This window comes from Ambystoma mexicanum, chromosome 7p, assembly GCF_040938575.1.
Source record: "Ambystoma mexicanum isolate Mex_15411 chromosome 7p, UKY_AmexF1_1, whole genome shotgun sequence".
NCBI classification, from domain to species: domain Eukaryota; kingdom Metazoa; phylum Chordata; class Amphibia; order Caudata; family Ambystomatidae; genus Ambystoma; species Ambystoma mexicanum.
In genome coordinates, this window is record NC_090939.1 from 409130868 (window position 1) to 409156689 (window position 25822).

The following is a 25822-nucleotide window of genomic DNA, read 5'->3' on the forward strand; positions in this document are numbered from 1 at the left end:
AACCAGGTCTCTGGGACTTGGAAAGCAGAGTTGACCACTGGAACAAAAGAACCGAAGACAAGCTGAAGGAAGAGGACTGCTGCAACTCCTGGACAATGGGTAAAGCCCTGCTGCAGGTCCGAATTCCCTGAAACTCCACCGACAGAGAAGCCCTTCAAGGTTAACTTCTTCCCTTGAGTTTGGTGGGAACAACCAACTCGCAAGCCACCTGGACACCGTCCCCATCCTGGTCGAATTTTCTTCAGAGTGCTGTTGAAAACCGGATAGCCAGGGGGAAAGAAACCAGCTCATGGACTTTAAGGCACTCACACCTTAAACCCACGTTTTGCTAAGCTTTTGGCCTCATCCCTGGGCAGTGCAGGAACCTCCCGGTGTGCCTTTTGTCCCATCGACTGAAGTTCAGGAACAGCGAGATCTGCTTGAACTGCCAGGAACAACTGCCTCAGCTACAGCTCTTCTTCACTTTCAAGGTGCTGTGCAAATGCAGTCCGGAAATCTTTTTGGCCACGGTGAAAGTTTGTGAAATTTTCCCGACTTCGAAGGCTTGTCCTTCCCTAAACATTTGTCTAACTTTTCGCCTAGCCAAACTCTTCTAAAAACGATGGCACAGACGTAACCGTTTACTACCAGAACTGTGCTATCCAATACAAAGACTCTGAACCATTGACTTTGGCCCATGCCTATGAACTGAATTGCTGGTTTTAGTTTACTGAAACCCTTTGCCCTGCCTATGCTTTTGTGCTGCTAATTCTTATAACCTTGTCTTTTTACCCCTTTTGAAAGTATCTGAAGTGCCATTTTGCTCCCACTTCACTTTACTTATCGGTTGTGTATTTATGGTTTAGTAGTGTGTGATATTGAGCTGCTCTTGCTAGTGTAATGTTTTCAAACTGACTGTGTAAATAAATGTATATTCTTTTACCAAGAAACCTTGAGTAAGTGTTTGGTTGAATTCCGGCCCCAGGCGTGGTTCCCTACCCCTCTACTAGTCCATTTCTTGCACCAGCAGGAGATCCAGCTTGGCCCTTCTTAATTCTGCATGGTCATCAATCTTTTGCCAGGCGAATTTAGCCCTCTCACATTAAGAAAGCCAACCACCAAGTCACCCCTCATGATCATGACCCCGTACCCATACCTCGTCTTGACACCATGCCTCTCTTAGACAAATCAAACAAACCTGCTAAAAATGTGCCCTATGATGGGCTGTTCCCCGAATCTATAAACAGACAAACAGCCTTGCCCTCCCCCCCTTGTTTTGGTCGACGCCAACCCACCACCCCTATCACCCTCTCCTTCCACTCCCCATGTCATCGGATTCCGGTACATTCCCAACCACTGTCCAGTACAGGGTCACCAGGAAGGTTCTGAGTCAACAGGACCCACTTTAAAAACTCATCATGCTTCTTGAGCCCCCCTCACAACAAACCTCAGAATCACCTCTCCTTCATCCCCTGCTCTTCACAGAGATACACTCCTGCCCCACCCCCCTCTGCCGAAGTATTATGCTTCTTTTATTTGTGGGCCCCTGCCATCTTGCGTATTTTTTCTGGCCTCTGTGAGCTGACCCTGTGATCTAGCGGTCTCTCCTGAGCCTGATGCCCAGAGTCGTGAGTCTCCCATGAGTTCATCCTCCAATCGGCTTATGTCACCCTCCATCGCCAGCCGGTAGTCCTGGCCTTCATATTCAAAGTTCAGTGAGAAAAGAAATGCCCAGCGGTATCACACCCCTTTGTTGGTCAGCCACTTGGTGAGCGGGGCACACATTCTTCTCCTTGTGAGGGTGAAAACAGAGAAATACTGGAAAATAGTGACCTGATCTTCACTGTAGTTAAATGGGCCCACCTCCCTAGCCCTCTCTAGAATCCTTGTGCTTTGTTCATAATAATGGAAGCGGGCCAATACTCCTCCTAGAGCCACCGCCCTACTCGATGAGCTTGGTCGATGGTAGGTTTGTCCATGGCATCATCTCCGAAGAGCATGCAGAGCACCTCTCCTCCTTTTCTGGGAAGCCACAAAAGCGCAAGTTATTACAGTGTTTCCCGTTTTCTATGTCGTCCAGCTTGAGCGTGGTCTCTGCCTCCCTTCTCTCTACGTCTGCCAGTCTCACTCCGTCTAGAGCTCCAGGGTGTCCAGTGAGGTCTGCTTGGCTTCCAGCCCTTGGATCATGTCTTCCACAAGGGGAGTCTCAAGTCCATTTTGTCTAACCTCTGGTCAAGGGCTGATCTGATGCCCCTGATCTCCTCCATGAGGACTCCCATGTCCATGTAGTGGTGCTCTGCCTGCTCATAGGGCCAGCACACAAGACCCAGGATGGGAGACAAGGAAGTCACAGGAGACCACCCTGTGCCTCCACTACCTTCAGGCCATAGGCATCCCCACGCTCCCCATCTCTGGTGCCCCACAGATGGGGAGATGGGGCCTCTCCCTGTGGGGCAGAGTGCACGCAAATCATGGTTGGTGCCGCTTCCAGGCCTTCCTTCAGACCCCAAGTGGAGGGGTCCCAGCCTCCAACCAGAGCACCCCGAACTAGGTGACTGCCGGGATCCCTATTATGGGCCCTTCAGTAGGTTGGGTATCCTCAGACACTCACCCACCAGCTGGCGCCTCTCCTTGCTTATTGTATCCACCCAGAAGGGTGCTGCCTGAACCTCCGCAAATGGGGCCCCCAGGCCCGTGCCTCTCCTGATGTTGCTGGCTCCGTTCATGAGCTGTGTGACCACTGGCACTCCGGTGACTTTATTGCGGTGTCACTGCTTTTCATTCTGTGCTGTGCTGAACGGCACTTACTCTGGCTTGTGTGCCTCCGGTCTGCCATTCCTGTGAGTTCCCGGCTTCCTGTACGCAGGCGTCTGCGAAAGGCCAGGCTGTCATGATGCACCAAGTCCATCAACCCGAAAGCAGGCATCATGTTACCTGGAGCAAACCCAGCAACCCCTGTTAGGGGCTATCTGGGTACAGTCCTGGCGCCTATGGCGCCAGGCTCATATGGGACATCAGTCCTGGCACCATAGGCACCAGGCTCATATGTTAAAACTTACCTGATGCAGACCATGCTGCAAGGGATCCAAGCATCCAAGCCCATGTGAGGCTTGAAGGGACTATTTTATCTTAGGAACTATTTTGTTACTCGGAGGGTGATTGTGGAGGAATACTTACCTGGGACTACTTTGAAGGCTATTTAAACCACGCCCGAAGAGCAGCACATGCTTCGCATTATTCTGCATCCAGCAGCGGAAGGCTCACTGTGTCTGCAGTCATCATCCAGCATCCTGCCACACCCGCCTCGAGTCCAGAGCACCTAGAAAGAAGGGAAAGAAGAAGAAAGGTTAGAACAAGAACTTTACTGGATTTCTTACCTGATTTCGGATTCAGCGCATCTTCGAACCAGAAACAGACTTCATTTTAAACGCGTTGCATCGCCAGCAGCAGCGCCGAGCCATACTCACCGTTCCTCGCAGCATCTCTACGATCCGGTGCTGTCTCCATCACCAGGTTTCCGCATTCCAGCACCTAAGGGGGACAAGAAAACAACAAGGTGAGCCAAGGGAACAAACAAAGACAATCTCTTGCCACCATATGCTTACCTGATTTTACCGCAGGAGGTATTATCCACCAGCACGCCAAATCTTCCTACGCTGAACCTGCAAGAAAAGATAAAGCAGCGAGTTAAACCTTGGCATCATTTACCAGACAGTGCTACAAAACACAGACTCTTACCTGAACGCTTTCAGCTGCCACAAGATGATCATCTATTGGGTCTAAGCTGCAAAAGAAACAAGGAATTGGACAAGAGTGATTATACAGACATTTTGAACTCTTTAGAACTATATACTTACGGCCTTTCGCCTGGAGGTTTGGAGCCAAGATTTGTCCAGAACTCTTCCAATACCCTCAAGCCAGTGAAGTAACTGGCCATCAACGTGCCCCTGCATTCTTCGCAGGATGGAGAGCTCATCATACAAAACTATAAGGTGAGCTTTGTGAAAGGGAATGTCAGAGATGATAAGTGGGGACGCAGTGAGGTGTTACTACTCAAATCCACAGGTGGCTAATTCCCTTTCCCCGTCTTTAGGAGAATACTTCTACGAGTCAAGCAGACGAAGCTAGGTGGGCCAGTCCAGTCAGTCATCTCTGCACTAAGCATCACGTTGGTGGAGACCGTGGCTGTCCAGTTCTGTTCGACACTCCTGTGGGAGCCAGGTGAGCGTAACACAGGCCTTGTGTGTGCTTTCAGAGTTCCCCACCCCAGGCTGGGGATCTCTGTGTCTCCCGCTCCCACTTGTCACACAGCTAAATAGCCGCCTGCGGACAGATCAGCTCCAAAGTTGGAGCAGTGGGCCCCATACCCTCCACTCACAGGGGCAACCTGAGGATCTGCTTTCTGGGCAGTCAAAGAGGGTGCTCTGAACCGCTTTATGCCCTTCAGGCTCCGCATGCACGGAAAGATTAGCTGTCCTCCATGCGCCCCCTGGTGGCCTACTGATAGGGACTTTCTAATTTCAGTTTGTGTTTCTTTTTGTGCCATATTTGTTTATCCTCTCTCATTCCCATGGACCTTTATAGTAATGTGACTATTTTGTATTGATGTTGAACTGGTGTTACCATATCATGGTTTTTTCTGATATTTAGTATCATTGATTGGGTGATGCCAATCGTGGATGAATTTATCACAATACTGACATCACACAATACAATTTATGTTAATATTTGTTAGGAAACTTTTAAAAAATTGTTTATGACAATATTGTGAGCACTGAGGAAGAGAAACAATTCTCAAAACACATGCTGGCTCATTCAGTTAACGTGATTTCACGGCTTAGAAAACCTACCTTGATTCCATAATTAAATTAGTTTCAATATTGATTGAATTTTGTTATTTGTTTACATGCAGCATTGCACTTGTTACTGTATCACTATTAAGATATTGGGAAAGTGGTGCATTAGATACTGGAATTTACTTGATAGAAAGAACAGAGGCCTGCCTACAGGCAGAGATTGGAGATAGTGACTAGGCCCTGGTGAAGCATTGGCAGACATTGGAGAGGACTAGCCCGCTGCCAGTGTATTTTGTTGGACAGTGTTAGGTTTCATTTTGAACTTTTATTTTATTTTAATCCCTGAACATGTTTACCCTTACCCATATTTTCCAATTTGAGTTTGCATATTTGTATTACAAGTTCTAAGAATCTTGATTCCCACTTCTTCCAGTATTGTTTGTCCTTGTGCAAAATCACTTTTTCCATGTAATCTTAATGCATTTCTTCAATGACTGTCACTTGGGTTGGGGCCTCACTGTGTGTGCACGTTGTTACTGTGATGTTTGCTGTGGGACATGTGCACCTGCTCCCTGTGTGTGATGGATGTTGCATCCATGCTCGGTGACCATGGGTGGTCTCTTGTAGATGTGGAAGGTGATGTTCTTTCGTGTTGAATTTTTCGACAGCTTTGTCATGCATGTGTTGCTTGTCTTTGCATTACATGCATTTTGTTGAATTGTGTACATGGTATGGCTGTGTTTGTGATAGTTGCATGCTGTGGTGGAGTATGTACTCTATTGCTGCATGTGTGTGTTGGTGATGTTGTGTTTTATACATGCTTGACATGGTGGCATTCTTGGATTTATTTGAACATGTGCACATGTGTTTCACATGTAAGAGTCATACCGCCAGATGGCTGGAGGTGGCAATGGCTGTTTATCTGACTCCATTGCTTGTGCGGGTGGCACTGTGTGTTTGGTGACTGAGTGTTTGTGTTGTGGGAGTGACGTTTGTTGTTATGTGTGCAATGGTGTGCATACAGGGATAATTGTGGTGATGTGTGAGATGTATCATGATGGTGTTTGGGGTCTCAAATTGGTGATGGATACTGACTTGCTCATGTGTAGTGCTACATGATCCACATGGTTTAGTTGTGTGCTGTATCTGGTGACAGCTCATGTACCTCTAAACATTTCATACCGAAGGTTGAGTTCACCGCATGTTGAATTACTTTTTGGTCCACTGAGGTTTGGGTGTTCCTTTGGCACTTGCTTGACAATGTGGATGTGACCACACTTCATTCACTGGTATGGGTATTTAGCATTGTGGATGTTGAGGAGGGATGTGGCCTCACTCTGGATGTTTGGGATACACTCATAACTTGTGCACTCAATATTAAGTAGCTGCATCCCTCCCAAAGCACACCCACCCACCTGCACACATCTGAAATCACCCACTACCCGCTCTCATCTTGTGCTGCACATCTGCCACATAAATGCTGCATATTTACACGACTGATTAATCTGTCCAGCTGTACATATTATATGTCTCCTTGACTAACACACTCTCTAAAAGCCTTCACATCACACAACCCCAAGCCTGTTCTACTTGGGACTTTGCTACCTCTGCCTGTTTATCTATCTACCTTCGTTACTTCCTTTGTACAGGCTACAATGCACATACACACACACACACACATTAAAAATGACTCAGAACAGTCTCTGATAGCTCATACTTGGGTCCTCCAAGGGCATTCACCTACAGCATTTTGAGGTCTTTGCAATGGCACATAGGCCCAATGATATGCAACATTGCATTCCATTGCATTACTATGTCACAACTACATGGAGTGGTCAAAGTGTAGCTTGTGCTACAATTTGCTGTCTGGTTGATTTGCAACTGATCGTGATGTACCAGGGAGTCCTCTAAGGAGCTATGGAGTTGGATTCAATTGCAGTGGTCACAGTTGTTCATGTTGAAGTAAAGGAAGATATGTGGCAGGTATAATTTATGTTGAAGGCAGGCCAGAGGAATTGAGGTGGGTTTGGGGCAAAGGTGAGGGGGGGTGGTGAGCGGTGTGAGGACTTGAGAGGGCAGTCTGGGGTAGTGGTTGGAGGTGTGTGGGGGTGGAAGGATATGTGAGGACTTTAGGGTGTGGGGGTAAAAAAGTGATTTCCTTACTCAAAATAGGCGAGGTGAGTGCACGTTTGTCAGTAAAGCAAGTTCATTGCATACAAATGGCTGATAGCAGTTAGAAGACTCTCTTTCGATACCAAACTAACCAGATTCTCTCCAAAACACACATTATAGACATTATAGTCAGTTGTGACATCATCACATGCAATATGCATGCACAACAATCCTAATTTATAACAGGTTCCATCTGTTTGGGACCTCTAACTCCGGTCCGGATGCACATGGCTTTTACAAGGACACTTCAACAATATGAGGAATGAGAGAACAAACAAGTTGTCTTTGAACCGAAAATAAGCATCTTATCTGCCCAGACGTGCTGGCGTCCCCAGTATCTCTTATTTCACGCCAATCTACAATGGCTACAATGTCAGCATGCATGGCCTCTGGCCACATCCTGGTCATTTCTGAGAACCTGATTGGAACCCATAAACCATTTGTCAACTCTGCTCTTAAGCACCCCTTGCACTGGGTTTATTACCTTGGGCCTCATTACGACCCAGGCGGTAAGTTACTGCCTGGGCCGTGACTTTACCACCATGGCGTAAACTACGTTTACGCCATGGTGGTTGGCGGACTTACCGCCCCATTCCGACCTTGGCGGGGCGGTAAATCCCCAATCCCCATTTACCCTTCCCCATTCCCATTTTTGCCCCATAGGGCATAATGGGAGTGGGGAAGGCGTTAATTACGCCACCGTAAATTACGGTGGCGTAATTAACTCCATGGTCCCTTAGCGCCATGGATTTTAACACCTGCTAAAAGCAGGTGTTAAGTACGCCATGGCGCTAAGGGACCTCGTACTCAGGCGGTAAGGGTCGGCGCTGTTAACGCCGCCGTAAAACCCTTACCGCCTGAGTCGTTATGAGGCCCCTTGAGCCAAGTCAGCCCTACCAAGTGCCTGGACTTCACTTGGTCACTGAATAACAAACTGTTAAATTCTCAGGAAGATTACATCTGCTTTCCACAAAAGTACCAAGTCGTTATTGCGTGCCTGGCCGCAACTGACCATTTGATGTTATCACAGCTGCCTGAATGCAGTTAGCTGCCTTCCCCATCCTTTTACCTCAATCAACCAGCTTCCCATGTCACACAGAGTTTATTGCTCATCGACTGCTGATGAGAAAAAACAACCTGTGAAAATACAAGTCTGACACTTTTCGTTAAAGCCCTAAGGTATTCCCCAAATGCCTCATCAAGAATCTCTGGTGAATTGGGGGCATCTGATACTGTACGTGCAGGTGAATGTGGTGTTTGTAATCTGTGCCCTGTCACTATCTCATGAGGACTGAGATGGTGTTACTTCCCTGGCTGATTTCTCAAATAAAACAAGCCTAGCAGTAAACAGTACAGTCAATTCTCTCTTAGATCACACATCTTTGACAATTGAACTTTAAGAATTCAATTTAAACACTCCACAATCCTGTTGTACTGAGGGTACAACTAAAACAACCTGTGGTTGATTCCCAAGAGAGAAGTCATTTCTAAAATGAAGGCCTTAATGAAGTGGGACCCATTGTCAGACTTCAGGACCTCACAAATTCCCCACCGTTGAAATACCTCCATCGCCAAAGATTTTTTCTGCAGACTCTACATTGGGGTGCTCACAGGGATTAGCCTCCAGTCATCAGGAAATTAGGCAAACCACTACAATGAGATATCGAAAATTATTACATCTGAGTATCATATCCACAAAATCAATGTGGAGTTCCTGAAAAGGCCTGATGGTTGAGGCAACATTCCTCTAATTTTTTTCAATGAGTTTCCTTGATTAAATTCTCTACACACTTCACAGTTCCCTACAAATGCAGTCACCAGTTCTTGCAGATTTGGTATAAACCACTCTTCCTCGAGGTCTGTTGTGATTTGTCACCAAGAAGTGTACAACAGGTAATGCAGTTGCTCTAGAGAAACAAGAAACAGCTCCACAGGCATCACTATGTTTCCTGTAAGCTCCTGTCTCCACGCAGTAGGTGACAGGGCACCTCCCCTCTTTGTCCAGAGCTCCTTCTCATCTTTGAGTGCTTTCTCCTGCATCTGTACAATATTGAAGCAAAGGGACCGCAGTGTACAGGGCTGGCAACTGTACCTGTTGGGACACAGTTTCCATTTTCTGGGGATTTGTAAATGTCAAATATGTGGCTTCTTTTGCCGCTCTGTCAACGACATTGTTTCCAAGTGCTATTAGGTGAGTAGGGTTAGGTTGCACAGTGCATTTAACTATTGCTACCTCCGTTGACAGTGTTAATGCTTCGATTAGTCTGGATAACAGCACAGCATGCTGGACAGGGGATCCATCAGATCTCATAAAGCCTCTTCTCCTCCATCTTGACAAGCCATGAAGGTAACATACACAGTAAGAATAGTGTCTACATTCCCCTTACTAATTTCAAGTTTCTTTATGAGTGACACTAATTCCGTTGCTTGCGCAGAGTAATGTGAAGGCGACTGTTTCTTCATCCTGACCTGGTATTCCCCATCCACGAGGCCCATAACAGCTGCACCCATATGTCTTTCACCAGTTAATTGTCAAAGAACCGTCAACAAAGAGTACCTCACCTCCCTCCAAGGCATCCTCCTTAACATTTGTCCTCTCGTCTTCTTCTCCTTCATAAGTCGCACAGCCATTGACAATTTCATCAGGGTTCACTGGTTTGGCTGCAAATGTCACGGGATTGAAGAGGTGACACATTACAGGATGTATGGAAGCATTTGATAGGCTAACTTCATAAACTTCAAGCCACTCTGTATTGATTTGGACTTTTTACAAAAAAGCAAAAACCGCATGCTCCACATCCAATATCACCAGGCAACCCATAGTAATGGTTGATCTGCTGCCACTAGAGGTTGTTCACATAGAAAATGTCTTTGCAAAACTGGGTCTAGTAGTCTGCTGTAGTAAGCCAAAGATGTGTTGTCTAGTTTTCTGGGCTAGGACTGCTATATTCCAGATGCTCCAGAACGAGGGGATTGTATTTGCAAATTATGCAGATGACACTCAATGTGTCATCCCCATATCTGGTTCCCTTGTTGAAGATGAGGCAAGAATTAACATTATCTATAAGAAAATTCAGGATTGGATGGTACTCAATGGCCTAGCATTGAATAGCGCTAAGACCTAGCTTCTAATCATCGGCTCAGAGGCCAAATTAGACAAACTAGGGCCTAGTTATAAATTGCTCATCATTGATGACTGTTGCATTGAGGTCATGTGCAAGGTGAAAACCTTAGGAATTTACTTGGACAAAAACCTTAGCATGCACGCCCAAGTGAATAACTTGGTCTCTTCCGCTTCCTATTTTCTCAAATTGTTTCGATGTTTGAGACCTTTTATATCGGAAGCCAACGCAGAAACATTGGCAAGGGCCATAATCAGCTCTAAGATCGACTACTTCTGCAGCCTTCTCATAGGGCTACCGGTATCTGACATCCACCGGTTGCAAGTCATTCAGAATGGAGCAGTTAGGGTAGTGAAAGGCTTAGCAAGAAGAGACCATGTGTCCGAGGCCCGGCGTAGTCTCCATTTGCTGCCGGTTAAGGCTAGAATTATGTTTAGATTGTGTCATGATCTCTACTTCCAAAAGGTCAGGGTTTTCCCAACTCCCTTGGAAGCAGATCCATAACCCAGGTTCCGAGTGCCAACCAGTCCCAATTGGGACCTTTTGGACCCAGTCCTGGCGCCAGTGGCACCAGGCTCATAAATATGCCCAGTCCCAGCGCTGGAAGCGCCGGGCTCATAATGCTTGGGTGGACTTACCTTCAGCAGACCATGCTGCTTACTTGCCTGCCAGTTGAGCCTCTGATCCTCTTCTGTTTGGAACTACTTTTCCTGTTGGGTGGGGCTGGAGCCACTCCCTAGATTCAGAACACTGGAACTCTTCTGGAAGGCAGGAACTCTTTTCTTACCAGGAACTCTTTTCTTACTTAGGCGTGGCTGTGGAAGGAGACACCTAAGCACTACAGGTTGGCTATTTAAACCACACCCGGTGGATGAATCTTGCTTTGCGTTATTCTGCAACCTCTGCAGCAGAACGCTCATCGTGTCTTCTGCATCCGGTCCTGGGCCTAAGGAAAAAGGCTTACCATCCTGAATCCAGTCTTCAGCAACACCTATAAAGACAAGAAAGAACAGGTTAGCATTCCGGCATCTGAAAGGCAAAGGCTTACCATTCTGAATCCAGTCTTCAGCAACACCTATAAAGACAAGAAAGAACAGGTTAGCATTCCGGCATCTGAAAGACAAAAGTTTACCAACTCTTCGGCGCTGCATCCCACATCTGAAAGACAAAACAAGGTGCGTTTAAAGACATTGGGGAACTTTAATACTCACGTGCCATTACTCCTTTCCACATCTAATCCAGTGGGTATTCCGGCACCCTGCAGCCGCTCCAAACTCGTACCTGCAAAATAAAAAGACAGTTAGAGCGCATAGTGAAGCAGGCAACAAGCGCTTACTTACGTGCTTCCAGGCGCTTCTATTCATCACACGGGCTCCATCTTCAACTCACTTCAGCCCGTCATCCGCCATCGCCGGAACCCTGCAAAACAAGAGACATCATTACTAAAGACTCTAAAGACATTTGAATGACTCGAAACTTACTGTTCGTGCAGTAAACGACGGACAGCAGTCCTCTGAAGTCAAGAGGCCTGCGCTACCTATCCAGTGAAGAAACTGGTTACAGCACCCTGCCCCGAGGCAGATGGAGAGCTCGGCATTCACTTACCTAAGGTGAGAGCGTTAACCTTTGGGGGTCTACAGGAGAGGAGAAGAGGAAAGAGATAGGGACACCCCAATAACCCCAGTTCATTAACCCCATATTTTCTATCTGCAGACATCTTACTCTACACGTCAGGCATACAGTGCACAGAGGTCCAGCCCAAAGAGCCAACCGGGTGCTACACATCACCTTTGAAGATACGGTAGTCGCCCAGTCAAGACCGGCGCCTCTGCGAGAATCAGGTGAGCGTTACAGAACGCAAAGCCTACCGCAAAACTCTCGCCCAGGCGCTATGGAAACCTCGGATACTGACCCCCTAGCCCGGTTACTTGGGGAACTAAGGGCAGAAGTGCATGCAGCTCGTCAGGAAACGAATGCTCTAAGAAGGGAACTAATTATTTCCAAGGAGAGAACAGACAATCTTGCTAGACAAGTGCTACAGTCACAAGCCGGACAGACCCCGTTACCCGCATCAGGGGCAAATCTTCCTTCAACATCCTCTATTAATCCAGTGCAGATCAACCTACCTGGGAATGTACCTCTGGCTCCGCCCGAACGATTTTCTGGTGACCCAAAGAGGTTTGCAGTATTTATCAATCAGTGCCGGTTGCACTTCTTATGCCGGCCAGCAGCCTTTCCAACTGATCAAGCAAAAGTAGCTTTTGTACTTTCGTACCTTAGTGGCAATGCGGCAGACTGGTCGATCCCTCTAGTTAATCAAGATGATCCGGTTCTCCATGATTTTCAAGCCTTTCAGCTTAGTATGGAAAAACTGTTCGCAAGACATTCACAGGGGCAGGCCTTGGACAATGAGCTTCTTTCGTTGCGACAGGGTAATCAAGACCTTTTGGCTTATATTGCATCTTTCAATAGACTAATAGTGGAAACTCAATGGCCTGAGGACAAAAGGATTACGCTGTTTTATAGAGGTCTACGTGGAGAGCTCAAAGACGTTTTAGCCCAAGTAGTGAATCCCCCACAAGACTGTTCGGATTATATAGACTTGGTCGTTCAAATAGATCACAGGCTGCAGAACAGGAAGGCCGATCGTTCCAAGTTTGATGCTCGAGTATTTTCCAAACCGCCAACTCCTTCCAAAGGAGTAGACTCCGGGGAACCCATGCAAATAGGGGGTCTGAAAGGTCCTCTAACACAAAGGGAGCGGGAAAGGAGGAAACAGTTGCAATTATGCCTATATTGCGGAAACTCAGGGCACTTTCTTCGAGACTGTCCGGTGAAACCTGCCAAGAAGGCAGTAGGAGCTGCAGTTACCAAAGTTACAAACTCTGAGAAGGGAAACGACCTCGCCCGACAAGAATAGAGGTCCTCTTGCCGAGCGTGAAAACCAGTTCCGTGACCTCGCATTTCGTGATACCTATGGTCCTCATTAGCCCTGATAATCCGGATCGATTACATGCAATTGAAGCTTACGTCGACAGCGGTGCCATCGGCAATTATGTGGATCATGAAATGGTTTTGAGGATGAATCTAACTCTTTGTCCCAAGGCTGTAAAGGACGTCATTACTACGGTGGATGGTACGGAGATAGCCTCCGGGCCAGAAACGCATACCACTCAAGAGGTGACGCTAGTAAGTCAAGATGGACACCATGAGAAGATCGTGTTCGATGTGATCAAGGCCCCTCAGTTTCAGATTATTCTAGGAATACCTTGGTTAGAGAAACACAATCCTCTGATCGATTGGCGAGCAAGAACGGTCCAGTTTCCAGAATGTGTCTCTACTTGCCACCCTCCACCTGGTGTTGCACTGGCCGCAATTTCTTCAGAGACTCCCCAGTTACCTCCCGAATACCTAGAATACCAAGATGTTTTCCGGAAGGATCAGGCTAACTCTCTACCTCCTCATAGGTCTTATGACTGCCAGATAGACCTGATACCTGGATCTACTCCTCCTTGTAGTAGAATTTATGCCCTCACCGAGCCTGAGAACCTTCACCTTCGACAATACCTGGATCAATACCTGGCAAATGGGTTTATTCGTCCTTCCAAGTCCCCTGCTTCTTCAGCTTTGTTCTTCGTTCCAAAAAAGGAAGGAGACCTTAGAACTTGTATCGATTATCGCTCCCTGAACCAGATCACGGTTAAGAATAGATATCCGTTACCTTTGATCCCTGAACTCCTGGACCAAGTCAGAAAAGCATGCATATATACAAAGCTGGATCTTAGAGGAGCTTACCACTTGGTACGAGTAAAAGAGGGCGATGAATGGAAGACGGCCTTCCGCACCAAGTATGGGCTATTTGAATATCAGGTCATGCCCTTCGGACTTTGCAATGCCCCGGCCGCCTTTCAATATTTTATGAACGATGTCCTCAGAGAGCTCATAGATGTATGTGTTGTTGTTTACATTGACGACATCCTCGTTTATTCTTCATCGGAATCTGAACATCGGAAACACGTGAAAATGGTCCTCGAAAGATTGCGTCAACACAGACTTTTCGCTAAATTGGAAAAATGTGTTTTCAACGTGACTGAAGTTGAATTCTTGGGATTCATATTATCACCTGGCGGAGTGCGTATGGATTCAAAGAAGGTCGATGCAGTTCTCAAATGGCCATCACCATCCTCCGTAAAAGGTGTGCAAAGCATGTTAGGCTTCGCTAACTTTTACCGCAGGTTTATCCCCGAATTCTCTCGAATAGTCCAGCCCATCACTGCCTTGTTAAAGAAAAACAAACGTTTTGAATGGTCTACCGAGGCGGAACAAGCTTTCCAGGATTTGAAGACTAAATTTATCTCTGCACCAATCTTAAAACACCCTCGCCCCGAACTCCCCTACATCGTGGAAACTGATGCTTCAAGCCTTGCCATGGGGGCAGTTCTATCACAAAAGGACCCGGTAACCAATCAGTTGCATCCCGTGGCATTTTGGTCACGCAAATTCTCGCCTCCTGAAATCAATTACACGATTACTGACAAGGAACTTCTGGCTATCAAGTCTGCCTTTAAGGCTTGGCGGCATTATCTGCTGGGGGCCCGACACACCGTTACTGTGATTACGGATCACCGAAACCTGCAATATTTGAAGACCGCAAAAGCCCAATCCTCTAGACAACTCCGTTGGGCATTATTCTTTGCCGAGTTTGACTTCATAATTACCTATCGACCTGGTACAAAGAACGGTAAAGCCGATGCCCTTTCTCGGATGGGAGTGGAAGAACACTTGGTCAACCCTAAACCTGTACCAATCATTCCCGAACAAAGAATTCTGGGTGTAATCGCCACAGAATCCATAGAGGAAGTTAAGGATAAAGCCAGGCAACTTGTAACTCCAGCAGACATACAGAATTGGCATCTGCAGGGAAAGGACTTTGCAGTAAAGGACAACTTATTGTATTTCCAAGAACGATTATACCTACCCAGCACAGATTTACAGAAAAAAGTAATCTCTTGTTATCACGACTCTTTAATGGAAGGTCATCCCGGTATAGCCAAGACCTCAGAAAAGATCAAGCGCTACTTCTGGTGGCCGTCTTGGAAAAAAGATATCAGAGACTTTATAATGTCCTGTGGAGTATGCGCCCAAAACAAGAGTCAAAAGGAAAGACCAGCAGGCCTCTTACGCCCTATTGACATCCCACCTCGCCCTTGGCATACGCTTTCTATGGACTTCATCACCGATCTACCTCCATGCTCCGGATACAATACGATTCTAGTAATCGTGGACTTATTCTCCAAGATGGCGCATTTCATTCCGCTCAAAGGCTTGCCAACAGCAGCAACTCTGGCCCGAGAATTTCTCGAAAACATCGTCCGACTGAACGGTTTTCCTTCGGTTCTAATTTCGGATCGAGGTAGTCAATTTATTTCTCATTTTTGGCGAAGTTGCTGTCGGTCGGCTCAAATTGATGTGAGACTATCGACCAGTCACCACCCTCAGACCGACGGACAAACCAAGAGGACCAATCAAACTCTGGAACAGTATTTACGCTGCATGCTGCAACAAACTGACAAAACTTGGAAAGATATCCTTTGGATAGCCGAGTATGCCTACAATAACTCTGTCCATTCGGGAACTGGGAAAACCCCGTTTTTTCTTTTGTACGGCAGTCACCCTCGAACCTCGGAGTTGGATCCCCTCCAAGATCTTGAAACACCAGCAGTAGACTACCTGCATTCTACAATCACCCAAGCCTTTAAGGAAGCTGTTTCTCACCTTCAAAGGGCTAAAGAACAATACAAGAAAGGAGCAGATCAACATCGGAGGGAAGCCCCTCACTATCAAGTAGGGGATCAAGTCTGGTTATCCACCAAATATCTATCTCTAAAGGGGCCACGCACATTCAACCCAAGATACCTTGGTCCCTATTCCATCACTACCATAGTAAACCCAGTAGCGGTCAAGTTGGACTTGCCCCCGCACATGAAGATACATCCGGTCTTCCACGTCTCTCTATTAAAACCCGTGCAACCTCAAACCCGACTAACCAAATCTCCAAAACCTATCCTAGTGGATGGAGAACTCGAGTTTGAAGTCAAAAGCATTCTGGACTCCAAGATCTCCAAATCTAAACTATTCTATCTAATTGACTGGAAAGGCTACGGCCCCCAAGAGAGATCCTGGGAACCTGCTGAATATGTCCACACTCCTCGCCTAATCAAAAGATTTCACCGAACATTTCCTGACAAGCCAAAACCCCCGGAGAAGCCCGGTTTGGGAGGGGCCTTGAGGGGGGGTACTGTCATGATCTCTGCTTCCAAAAGGTCAGGGTTTTCCCAACTCCCTTGGAAGCAGATCCATAACCCAGGTTCCGAGTGCCAACCAGTCCCAATTGGGACCTTTTGGACCCAGTCCTGGCGCCAGTGGCACCAGGCTCATAAATATGCCCAGTCCCAGCGCTGGAAGCGCCGGGCTCATAATGCTTGGGTGGACTTACCTTCAGCAGACCATGCTGCTTACTTGCCTGCCAGTTGAGCCTCTGATCCTCTTCTGTTTGGAACTACTTTTCCTGTTGGGTGGGGCTGGAGCCACTCCCTAGATTCAGAACACTGGAACTCTTCTGGAAGGCAGGAACTCTTTTCTTACCAGGAACTCTTTTCTTACTTAGGCGTGGCTGTGGAAGGAGGTACCTAAGCACTACAGGAGGCTATTTAAACCACACCCGGTGGATGAATCTTGCTTTGCGTTATTCTGCAACCTCTGCAGCAGAACGCTCATCGTGTCTTCTGCATCCGGTCCTGGGCCTAAGGAAAAAGGCTTACCATCCTGAATCCAGTCTTCAGCAACACCTATAAAGACAAGAAAGAACAGGTTAGCATTCCGGCATCTGAAAGGCAAAGGCTTACCATTCTGAATCCAGTCTTCAGCAACACCTATAAAGACAAGAAAGAACAGGTTATCATTCCGGCATCTGAAAGACAAAAGTTTACCAACTCTTCGGCGCTGCATCCCGCATCTGAAAGACAAAACAAGGTGCGTTTAAAGACATTGGGGAACTTTAATACTCACGTGCCATTACTCCTTTCCACATCTAATCCAGTGGGTATTCCGGCACCCTGCAGCCGCTCCGAACTCGTACCTGCAAAATAAAAAGACAGTTAGAGCGCATAGTGAAGCAGGCAACAAGCGCTTACTTACGTGCTTCCAGGCGCTTCTATTCATCACACGGGCTCCATCTTCAACTCACTTCAGCCCGTCATCCGCCATCGCCGGAACCCTGCAAAACAAGAGACATCATTACTAAAGACTCTAAAGACATTTGAATGACTCGAAACTTACTGTTCGTGCAGTAAACGACGGACAGCAGTCCTCTGAAGTCAAGAGGCCTGCGCTACCTATCCAGTGAAGAAACTGGTTACAGCACCCTGCCCCGAGGCAGATGGAGAGCTCGGCATTCACTTACCTAAGGTGAGAGCGTTAACCTTTGGGGGTCTACAGGAGAGGAGAAGAGGAAAGAGATAGGGACACCCCAATAACCCCAGTTCATTAACCCCATATTTTCTATCTGCAGACATCTTACTCTACACGTCAGGCATACAGTGCACAGAGGTCCAGCCCAAAGAGCCAACCGGGTGCTACACATCACCTTTGAAGATACGGTAGTCGCCCAGTCAAGACCGGCGCCTCTGCGAGAATCAGGTGAGCGTTACAGATTGCTTCTTATCACCCAAAAATGCATTCATCGGTTATGCCTTTATATCTAAAAGAACTAGTTTCAGTAAAAAATAACACCCGTACCCTTCGCTCTGATGAAACAAACATGTTGGCCATCCCACGGGTTAAAACCAAAAAATCCAGAGATTCAGCGTTCTTTTCAGCAGCTCCCCTTAACTGGAATTCACTGTCTGTTACAATGAGGAACGCCACCTCGATAGAAATCTTTAAAAAAGGGCTTAAAACTGCGCCTTTCTCATAGGTTAGATTTGCCTCATGATTACTGGCCCTGCTTATGAACCCTCTGGTGTCTAACTGGGTTCGTCTCGCCTGTTCGTCTTTTGTGTGTCTGTTTTTTTTGTGAGTGTTTCGTTTGGAAGCGCCCTTAAGCTCTCGGGTACTTGGTGCGCTATATAAATGTTAAACATGAACACATAAACATAAACATAATCACCTGCACCTCTGAAAGTGAGAATAAACAAAATGGATTTGGTAATCAGGGGTCGCCAAGACTGGAGAATTTTGATCGCAGCCTTCAGCTCCTGAAAACAAGTCACCATCTCTTCTGACAATTCAATCAGAAGTTTCACCTTCTGTCCTTGTAGTGGCTCTCTCAGGTATTACCTTTCTTCCTGCGGGCAATATCACTTACCCCAAATATACTACCTCTGCCTGGCAGCATTGCAATTTGTCTTTGTCCACTTTGTACCCCTTTTCTGTAAGCAGGGTGAGAAGTGCAACTGAATGTCCTCAACACTGCTCTTCTGAGATGCTATTAACTAGGAGATTGTCCATGTACTGGATTACAGTACTGGACACATGTCAATTCCCCAAATCCATTCGAAGCACCCTATTGAAAACACGTGGAGATTCACAGTATCCCTGGGGCTAACTTGTGTGCTGAAATCTCAGGCCAGGATAGGTGAATGCAGTAAGGTACTGAGAATCAGGGTTTAAGGGTACTGGGAAAATATATTTCTTTAAATCAATCACAGAAAATTTGGTTGACCCAGTAGGGATGTTACAGAGAATGGTAGCAGAATTGGGCACCACCTGAAACTCTGCCTCGATTATATTATTCAGAGGGCGCAAATCCTGACTCACCCTCCAACTAGACCTCTGCTTTTTTCACAGTATAGTTAGCCATATTACATGGGGACACAGAAGGTTGTATTATGTCTTGCTTCAATAGTGCTTTAATGGTCTTATAAATACCCTTGTCACCCTCATGGGGTATTGCCTCACATGTGGCAATATTGCACCAGGGTTCAATTTACAGCCCCACATCATTGGATTGCTGGTCCACAAATGGGCCAGCACCTTCTACAAATCCTCCTTCCAATATGTCAATGTATTTCTAATGATGAACATGGTCTGTGGTGCATTCCTTTTCTCTTTCACTCTCCTGCAAGGCACCCCAATTTCAAAAACCATCTTGCCTGGGTCTTTGGCATCTTTGATCAATTGTTCGTTGGACATGTCCTTTAGCGATAAGGTTGGATCGATGCACAACCTGCGTGCCACTCTCCACTTTCCTCATAAGTGCCTGAGAGACCCCCACTGTCATTCCTAATAGCCACTGCTTCTAGTAGAATCACAACAATAGTGTCTGGGGTCACCACCTGTGACTCAGCAGGCCAAAACAAAAATTCATCTGGTATCTGCCATGTCCGATCTCTGATCCCCAGGACCCAAATAAACCCAACTATCACTCCATAAAAGGACACAGCTGAATGTACAGGCACCCCGCTTGTCATGCTGTCATAATAACATGCAAAGCGCTGATTCTCTCACCGGATACAAACTTGGAGTTGAGCATAGTATCCCTTCCTCCATGAAAGTGATCATTATGTTCAGCTTGCTTAGGAGGTCTCTGTTCAAGAAATTTTCCCGGGTATGTATACAATAAAACAAGGGTGCAGGTATATTTTGCGTACCTACCTTAATATGTTGATCTTTGGTCTAAGGAACTGACAGGATAACCCCAGAGAATCCCTGTGTGTCCATCATTTTGTCTGAAAAGGGGGACTTACCTTCCTTGATGCAAGATTTTGTAGCCCCTGTATTGATCATGAATGAAAATGTTTGATCACCTACATTTCCACCTATCTGAGGCGCCTCTTCCAGATCAGAAGTAACAGACAGGACTGGACAGATTAGAGATCTCTGTGGGCTGTCCTAATCTGAATACATGTTAGCACCTGGAAGCAGGAAAGGATTCCCTCCAAAAACACTTGTTTCAGTATAATTATTGACTGTTCTTGGGGGAAAGGATTCCTCTCTTATGCTTGTACTAGTGCCTATGCTCTGTAACGCTCACCTGATTCCCGCAGAGGCGCCGGTCTTGACTGGGTGAATGCCGTATCTTCAAAGGTGATGTGTAACACACGGTTGGCTCTTTGGGCTGGACCTCTGTGCACTGTATGTCTGACTTGAAGAGTAAGATGTCTTAGGTAAGTGAACGCCAAGCTCTCCATCTGCCTCGGGGCAGGGTGCGGTAACCAGTTTCTTCACTGGATAAGGGTGCAGGCCTTTTGACCTCAGAGGACTGCTGTCCGTCGTTAACTGCATGAACGGTAAGTTCTGGGCACTTCAAATGTCTTAAAAGTCTTTTGTAATGATACCTCTTGTTTTGCAGGGTTCCGGCGATGGCGGATGGCGGGCTGATGAGAGTTGAGGATCGAACCCGCGTGAGGAATAGAAGCGCCCGGAAGCACGTAAGTAAGCGCTTGTATCCTGCTTCACGATGCGCACTAACTGTCCCTTTTATCTTGCAGGTACAAGTTCGGAGCTTTAGAGAAGCTGAAGGGTGCTGGAATACCCACTGGATTCGGCGTGGGAAGGAGTAATGGCACGTGAGTAATAAAGTTGCCCAATGTCTTTAAACGCACCTTCTTTTGTCTTTCAGATGCGGGATGCAGCGCCGAAGGCCTCCGGAGCGTGCGAAGAGTAGGTAAGCCTTTGTCTTTCAGATGCTGGAATGCAGCGCGAGGCGTTGGTGACAGCCGATGGTACAGGTAAGAGATGCGCTGCCACTGAAGACCGTAGTGCTAACCTGTTCTTTCATTGTCTTTACAGGTGCTGCTGAAGACTGGATTCCAGGATGGTAAGCCTTTGTTCCCTTAGGCTCAGGATCAGAAGCAGAAGACACGATGAGCGTTCTGCTGCAGAGAATGCAGAATAACACAAAGCAAGATTCATCCATCGGGAGTGGTTTAAATAGCCTCCTGTAGTGCTTAGGTGTCTCCTTCCACAGCCACGCCTAGGTAAGAAAAGAGTTCCTGCTTTCCAGAAGAGTTCCAGTGTTCTGAACCTAGGGAGTGGCTCCTGCCCCACCCAACAGGAAAAGTAGTCCCAAACAGAAGAGGATCAGGGGTTCAACTGGCAGGTAAGTAAGCAGCATGGTCTGCTGCAGGTAAGACCACCCAAGCATTATGAGCCCGGCGCTTCCAGCGCTGGGACTGGGCATCTTTATGAGCCTGGTGCCACTGGCGCCAGGACAGGGTCCAAAAGGTCCCAATTGGGACTGGCTGGTACTCAGAACCGGGGTTATGGGTCTGCTTCCAAGGGAGTCGGGCAAGTCCTGATCTTTTGGAAGCAGAGATCATGACATGCTGGCACAGTTGGCTGAAACATATAGGTCTATGCCGCCTCGGGCACCAGGTTCTGTCAAACCCGTATCTGCTGTGATTTCACAGAACTTGGGGCATATGACATGGTTGGGGAATACATTTGCTGGGCATCCATGTTAAAATATTATGGTCTACTCTGACAATGTCGTGACACATCTCCCATTCACCCACACGACCAACACTGGATCCTAAACAATCCTCCATAGTTACCTCCCATTGGCCCATTGAACAGGAGCCTGATTCCTCCAAAACCGCCAAATGACCCACCTCCTCACGGAAATCCTCCCCTTACCCCTGGAAACCCTCTTATCTGCCGTTTATCAGGAGCATACCCGGCCATCCAACCCTGTGCCATATGTGGTTCAATATGTCCCTTCCCTCCTGTCCGTCCCTGGAGCTGGTAATCACTGGTCCTTCTAGACTGCACTTAGATTGTTTTTTCTGAACAAGCCTTGCTTCTACCTTTTGTGCCCGTTCGGCACTCTCCTTTTCCTTTTCTTGCCTTCTCTTACAAAAATGCACAATGTGCATCTGAATTTCCAGCCAACCCCGGCCTCCATTCCCACCACTGCATCCAATTTCTAACTCAACTCCCAGATACCTTGATTGCCTCCAAAGTTCGTTTGACCGTTCTCTCATTAGAGACATGAAGGTATCATGCAATAATGTCCTGATACATAACACCGTACCTAATGTCGCTGGGAAAACCCATTTGCAACATTATATATGGTGACATTATATATGGGGACATGTTGCAGGAATGCCCCTTGCTCCCCTTGTAAAAACAAAAAATCAGGGGTTGCGGGGGTGCGCATGTTCAATGTAATAATGACTCAGCAAAAAACTGTGACATTTTTGCCCGGAGACATTTTTGTGAGGACATTATTACATGGAACCGACATGAACAAGCTTTTCATGTCCCCTTCGGCCAACATTAAACCAGAAGTCTGTTTTTTCAATGGATAAATCCACTTCCCTCCCATTGCAGTGTATTCATGTAATTGTTGCGGTGCATGTGCGACTACGGGACATAATACGCTTCCCCCGTCCCTTCTGGAGCAACAGAAATTGAGCTTCTCTGGCTATTACTTGGGCTCTCCCAGTGTTTACCTTGCTTCTTACTACAGCCATACGAGCACCAAGGCATGTCCTAACACCCCAATGGTGTGATTTCTGTAGCTGCCGCTGCAGGAGTGTGAGGTGGGGCTCCTGCACACTGTCCTCTCTGCTCAATATCCGATTGCCAGTGATCCTCCTTATTCTCTTCCATTGCTATCACATCCTCTGGCCTTTCCATGGGCACAGAAGCATACTCAGCACTGCCGTGGTATGCCAGTTCAAGTTCCCCTCATTCAAGTCCTGAACCCAAAGCAACATTGTCCTGGACATGGACATGACTAATTGAGCCTAAAGAGGACTTGTCCATGCCTCATCTTCCTTCTTCTACATCCTTTACCTGCCTACTCCCTTTTTTCTGCTCCTTGCTTCTCTGCTGACGCAACAGCGCAACCTTTTCCTCTGCTAGTCTCAATGCTTACTCTAAATTTCTACGCTCTTGATTTTACACTACCATACTCATGGTGGGAGCTATGAGGTCTTGAGGGGGCAGCCGGAGGTAGTGGTTGGAGGTGAGTGGGAGTGGTTAGAGGTGAGTGGTGGTAGTGGAGGTGGGAGGTCTTGAGGGGGCAGCCTGGGGCATTGGGCTGAGGTGAGTGGGGTGGAAAAAAATTAAGGAACGGACCATGCAGTGCCGGTTCAAATCCAAGTTCGTGAAGGGAACAGATGTCGCAGAGGGCTGGTGGAGGCGGTGGCACATTCGACTCACATCAGACTATTACCCCCATGCAGCCCCAGCTAGTCCTTACACCTCACACCACATCCACTCAACTCAGCTCACTACCCAAGGCTCCCCCTCAAGTCTTCACACCTCCTTCCACCCCCACTCACCTCCAACCACTACCACAGGCTGCCCCCTGAAGTCCTCCCACTTCCCACCACCCTGAATCAACTCACCACACTACCCCAGGCTGACACTGCAAGTCCCCAGAGAGCCCACCACCCCAACTCACCTCTGGCCACTACCCTAGGCTGCCCCCTCAAGTCCTCAAACTCCCACCACTCCCACTCACCTACATTCACTACCCAAAGCAAATCGTGCTAGCCCACCTTCCTCCCACCACCCCTACTCACCTTGTCCCACTACCACAGACTGCCCCCTCAAGTACTCACACCGCCCACCAACCCCACTCACCTCGGCCTACTATCCCAGGCTACCCCAGGCTAGCCACTCAAGTCTTCCCACTTCCCATCATTCCCACTCACCTTCAATCACTAACCCAGGTATCCCCCTGCTAGTCCACCCTCCTCCCACCACCCCACTCATCTTAGCCAACTACCCCAGGCTGCCCTCTCAAGTCATCACACCTCCCACCACACCCATTGAGCTCAACCCACTACCCCAGGCTGCCCCCTCAAGTTATCTCACCTTCACCCACCCCCACTCACCTCATTCCACCACCCCATGTAGCCCCTGTTAGTCCTCCCACCTCCCACCACCCCCACTTACCACCAACCACTAACCCAGGCTGTTCCCTCCAGACCTCATACCCCCTACCACCCCCACACACTTCCGACCACTACCCCAGGCATCCTCCTGCTATTTGCATCATCCACAAGGCTTTCTGCGGCCGGGGCCCACACAATATCCAACTCTCTCTGCCTAAATACCTTAATTCTAGAGCCCTTCGCTCAGCTATCTCAAACTCTCTGAAGATCAGACATTTCTCCAAGCTGAGTGTGGGGGTAGATCTCTCTCCTGCCGGTGCCTCCCTCTGAAACAGCCTCCCCGTCCCTCTCAAACTTGAGCCGGACCACGTGAATTTCCCGAAGCTGCTCAAGACATTACTTTTCTCCTTTGCCTTCCATCTCCCTCTTCCATTCTAACCTTCCTGTCTGCCTGCCCTGACTGGTCTCCAGATTCCCTCAGAGTCTCAAAGGGTACCAGGCCCCTCTATGACCAGTCTTTCTGCCCTACCTCTGGACCTACCGTGCTCTTAGGGGATGTAACAGTAACCTCTATTGCCTCCCTGCCCTCCATGCACTTACCTAGAGCTGTGCTGCCCTGGCTGCACTTACTCAGAGCATTGGTGCCCTGACTGCAATTTCCCCTTCCCTTCCCCTACACTTCCCCCTTTCCCTTTCCCCCTTTGCACTTTGTTGTCACACTTGCACGAACCGAATGACATAAGGCCTAGTAGGATCTTTGTCCTGTTTTTCCTTCTGCCCCCCTCTTGTCTTGTGGCACCTAAAAACACTTGTGTACAGGCACGTTATGAATACAAAATCACATCATATCATATAATGTGAGCTAGGGCTCTCGATCACATACGATGGTGATGATTTCATGAATTCTGTGATTGCTGTCTGTTTGCTTAGGGCCTCATCACTGGTTAGGCAGTAGTCCTTAAATCCAACGTTAGCAGTATTAGCGCTGCCAATGCCGCTCTGCCGGATCACGACTGTTAAACCTTCCGGCGCTCTTACAGCTGCTGCTATCACTGCCGCCTTAATAGCACCGACAACACACATTGCTATTACAGACCTATCAGAAGTACAGTACCAGCATTTTTAGCACCGAAAACCCAGCGCTAATACTGCTGGATAGACCCCCAGCCATCTGCTGGTGGTTAAATGAACCCAGGTGACAGGAGGAAAGCTACAGGTGCAAACAATGCATACAAGAGGGCTACAAAAGACCCACCCAGGCCCCAAACACTTCTCAACACCATGATGCCATTTGTTGCAGGGAGCTTCGATATGGATTTCCACATGCTGCACCTGGAGCTACAGAAGCTTGACAACCAGACCAGGGCACAGGGAGGGTGGGGGATGAGGATGAGGATGAGGAGGAAGAGGAGACCAGCCCCAGCAAGGCATGCAGCCATCCCCAGGGTCAGGCCATCACCTTGGGCCCTGACTGATGGCCAGTTGGTAGCAGAGTACAGGCTGGACAGTGCTACCATCACCCAATTGCTGGCCACAATTGAAGGGAACATGGGGGGGATTACCATCTGCACGGCCGTGTCCCCACTTGTCAAGCTGATGTCAGTCCTGCAGTACCTGGGGACAGGCACCTTTCAGCACTCAGTAGAAATGATGCATGGCATGGCCCAGTCCACATTTAGTGCAGTCCTAGGCCAGGTGCTGGATGCACTGCAAACCACGTGAACCAGCATATGGCATTGTCCACCCCCAAGGCACAGGTGAATGAACTGAAGGCACAATTCTATGGGATTGCATAAGTGCCCAACGTAATAGCATCCCTGGACAGCACACATGTTGCACTGGTTGCAACCTAGGCCCATGAGGCACCGTACAAAAATCGGAAATATTACCATTCATGAATGTC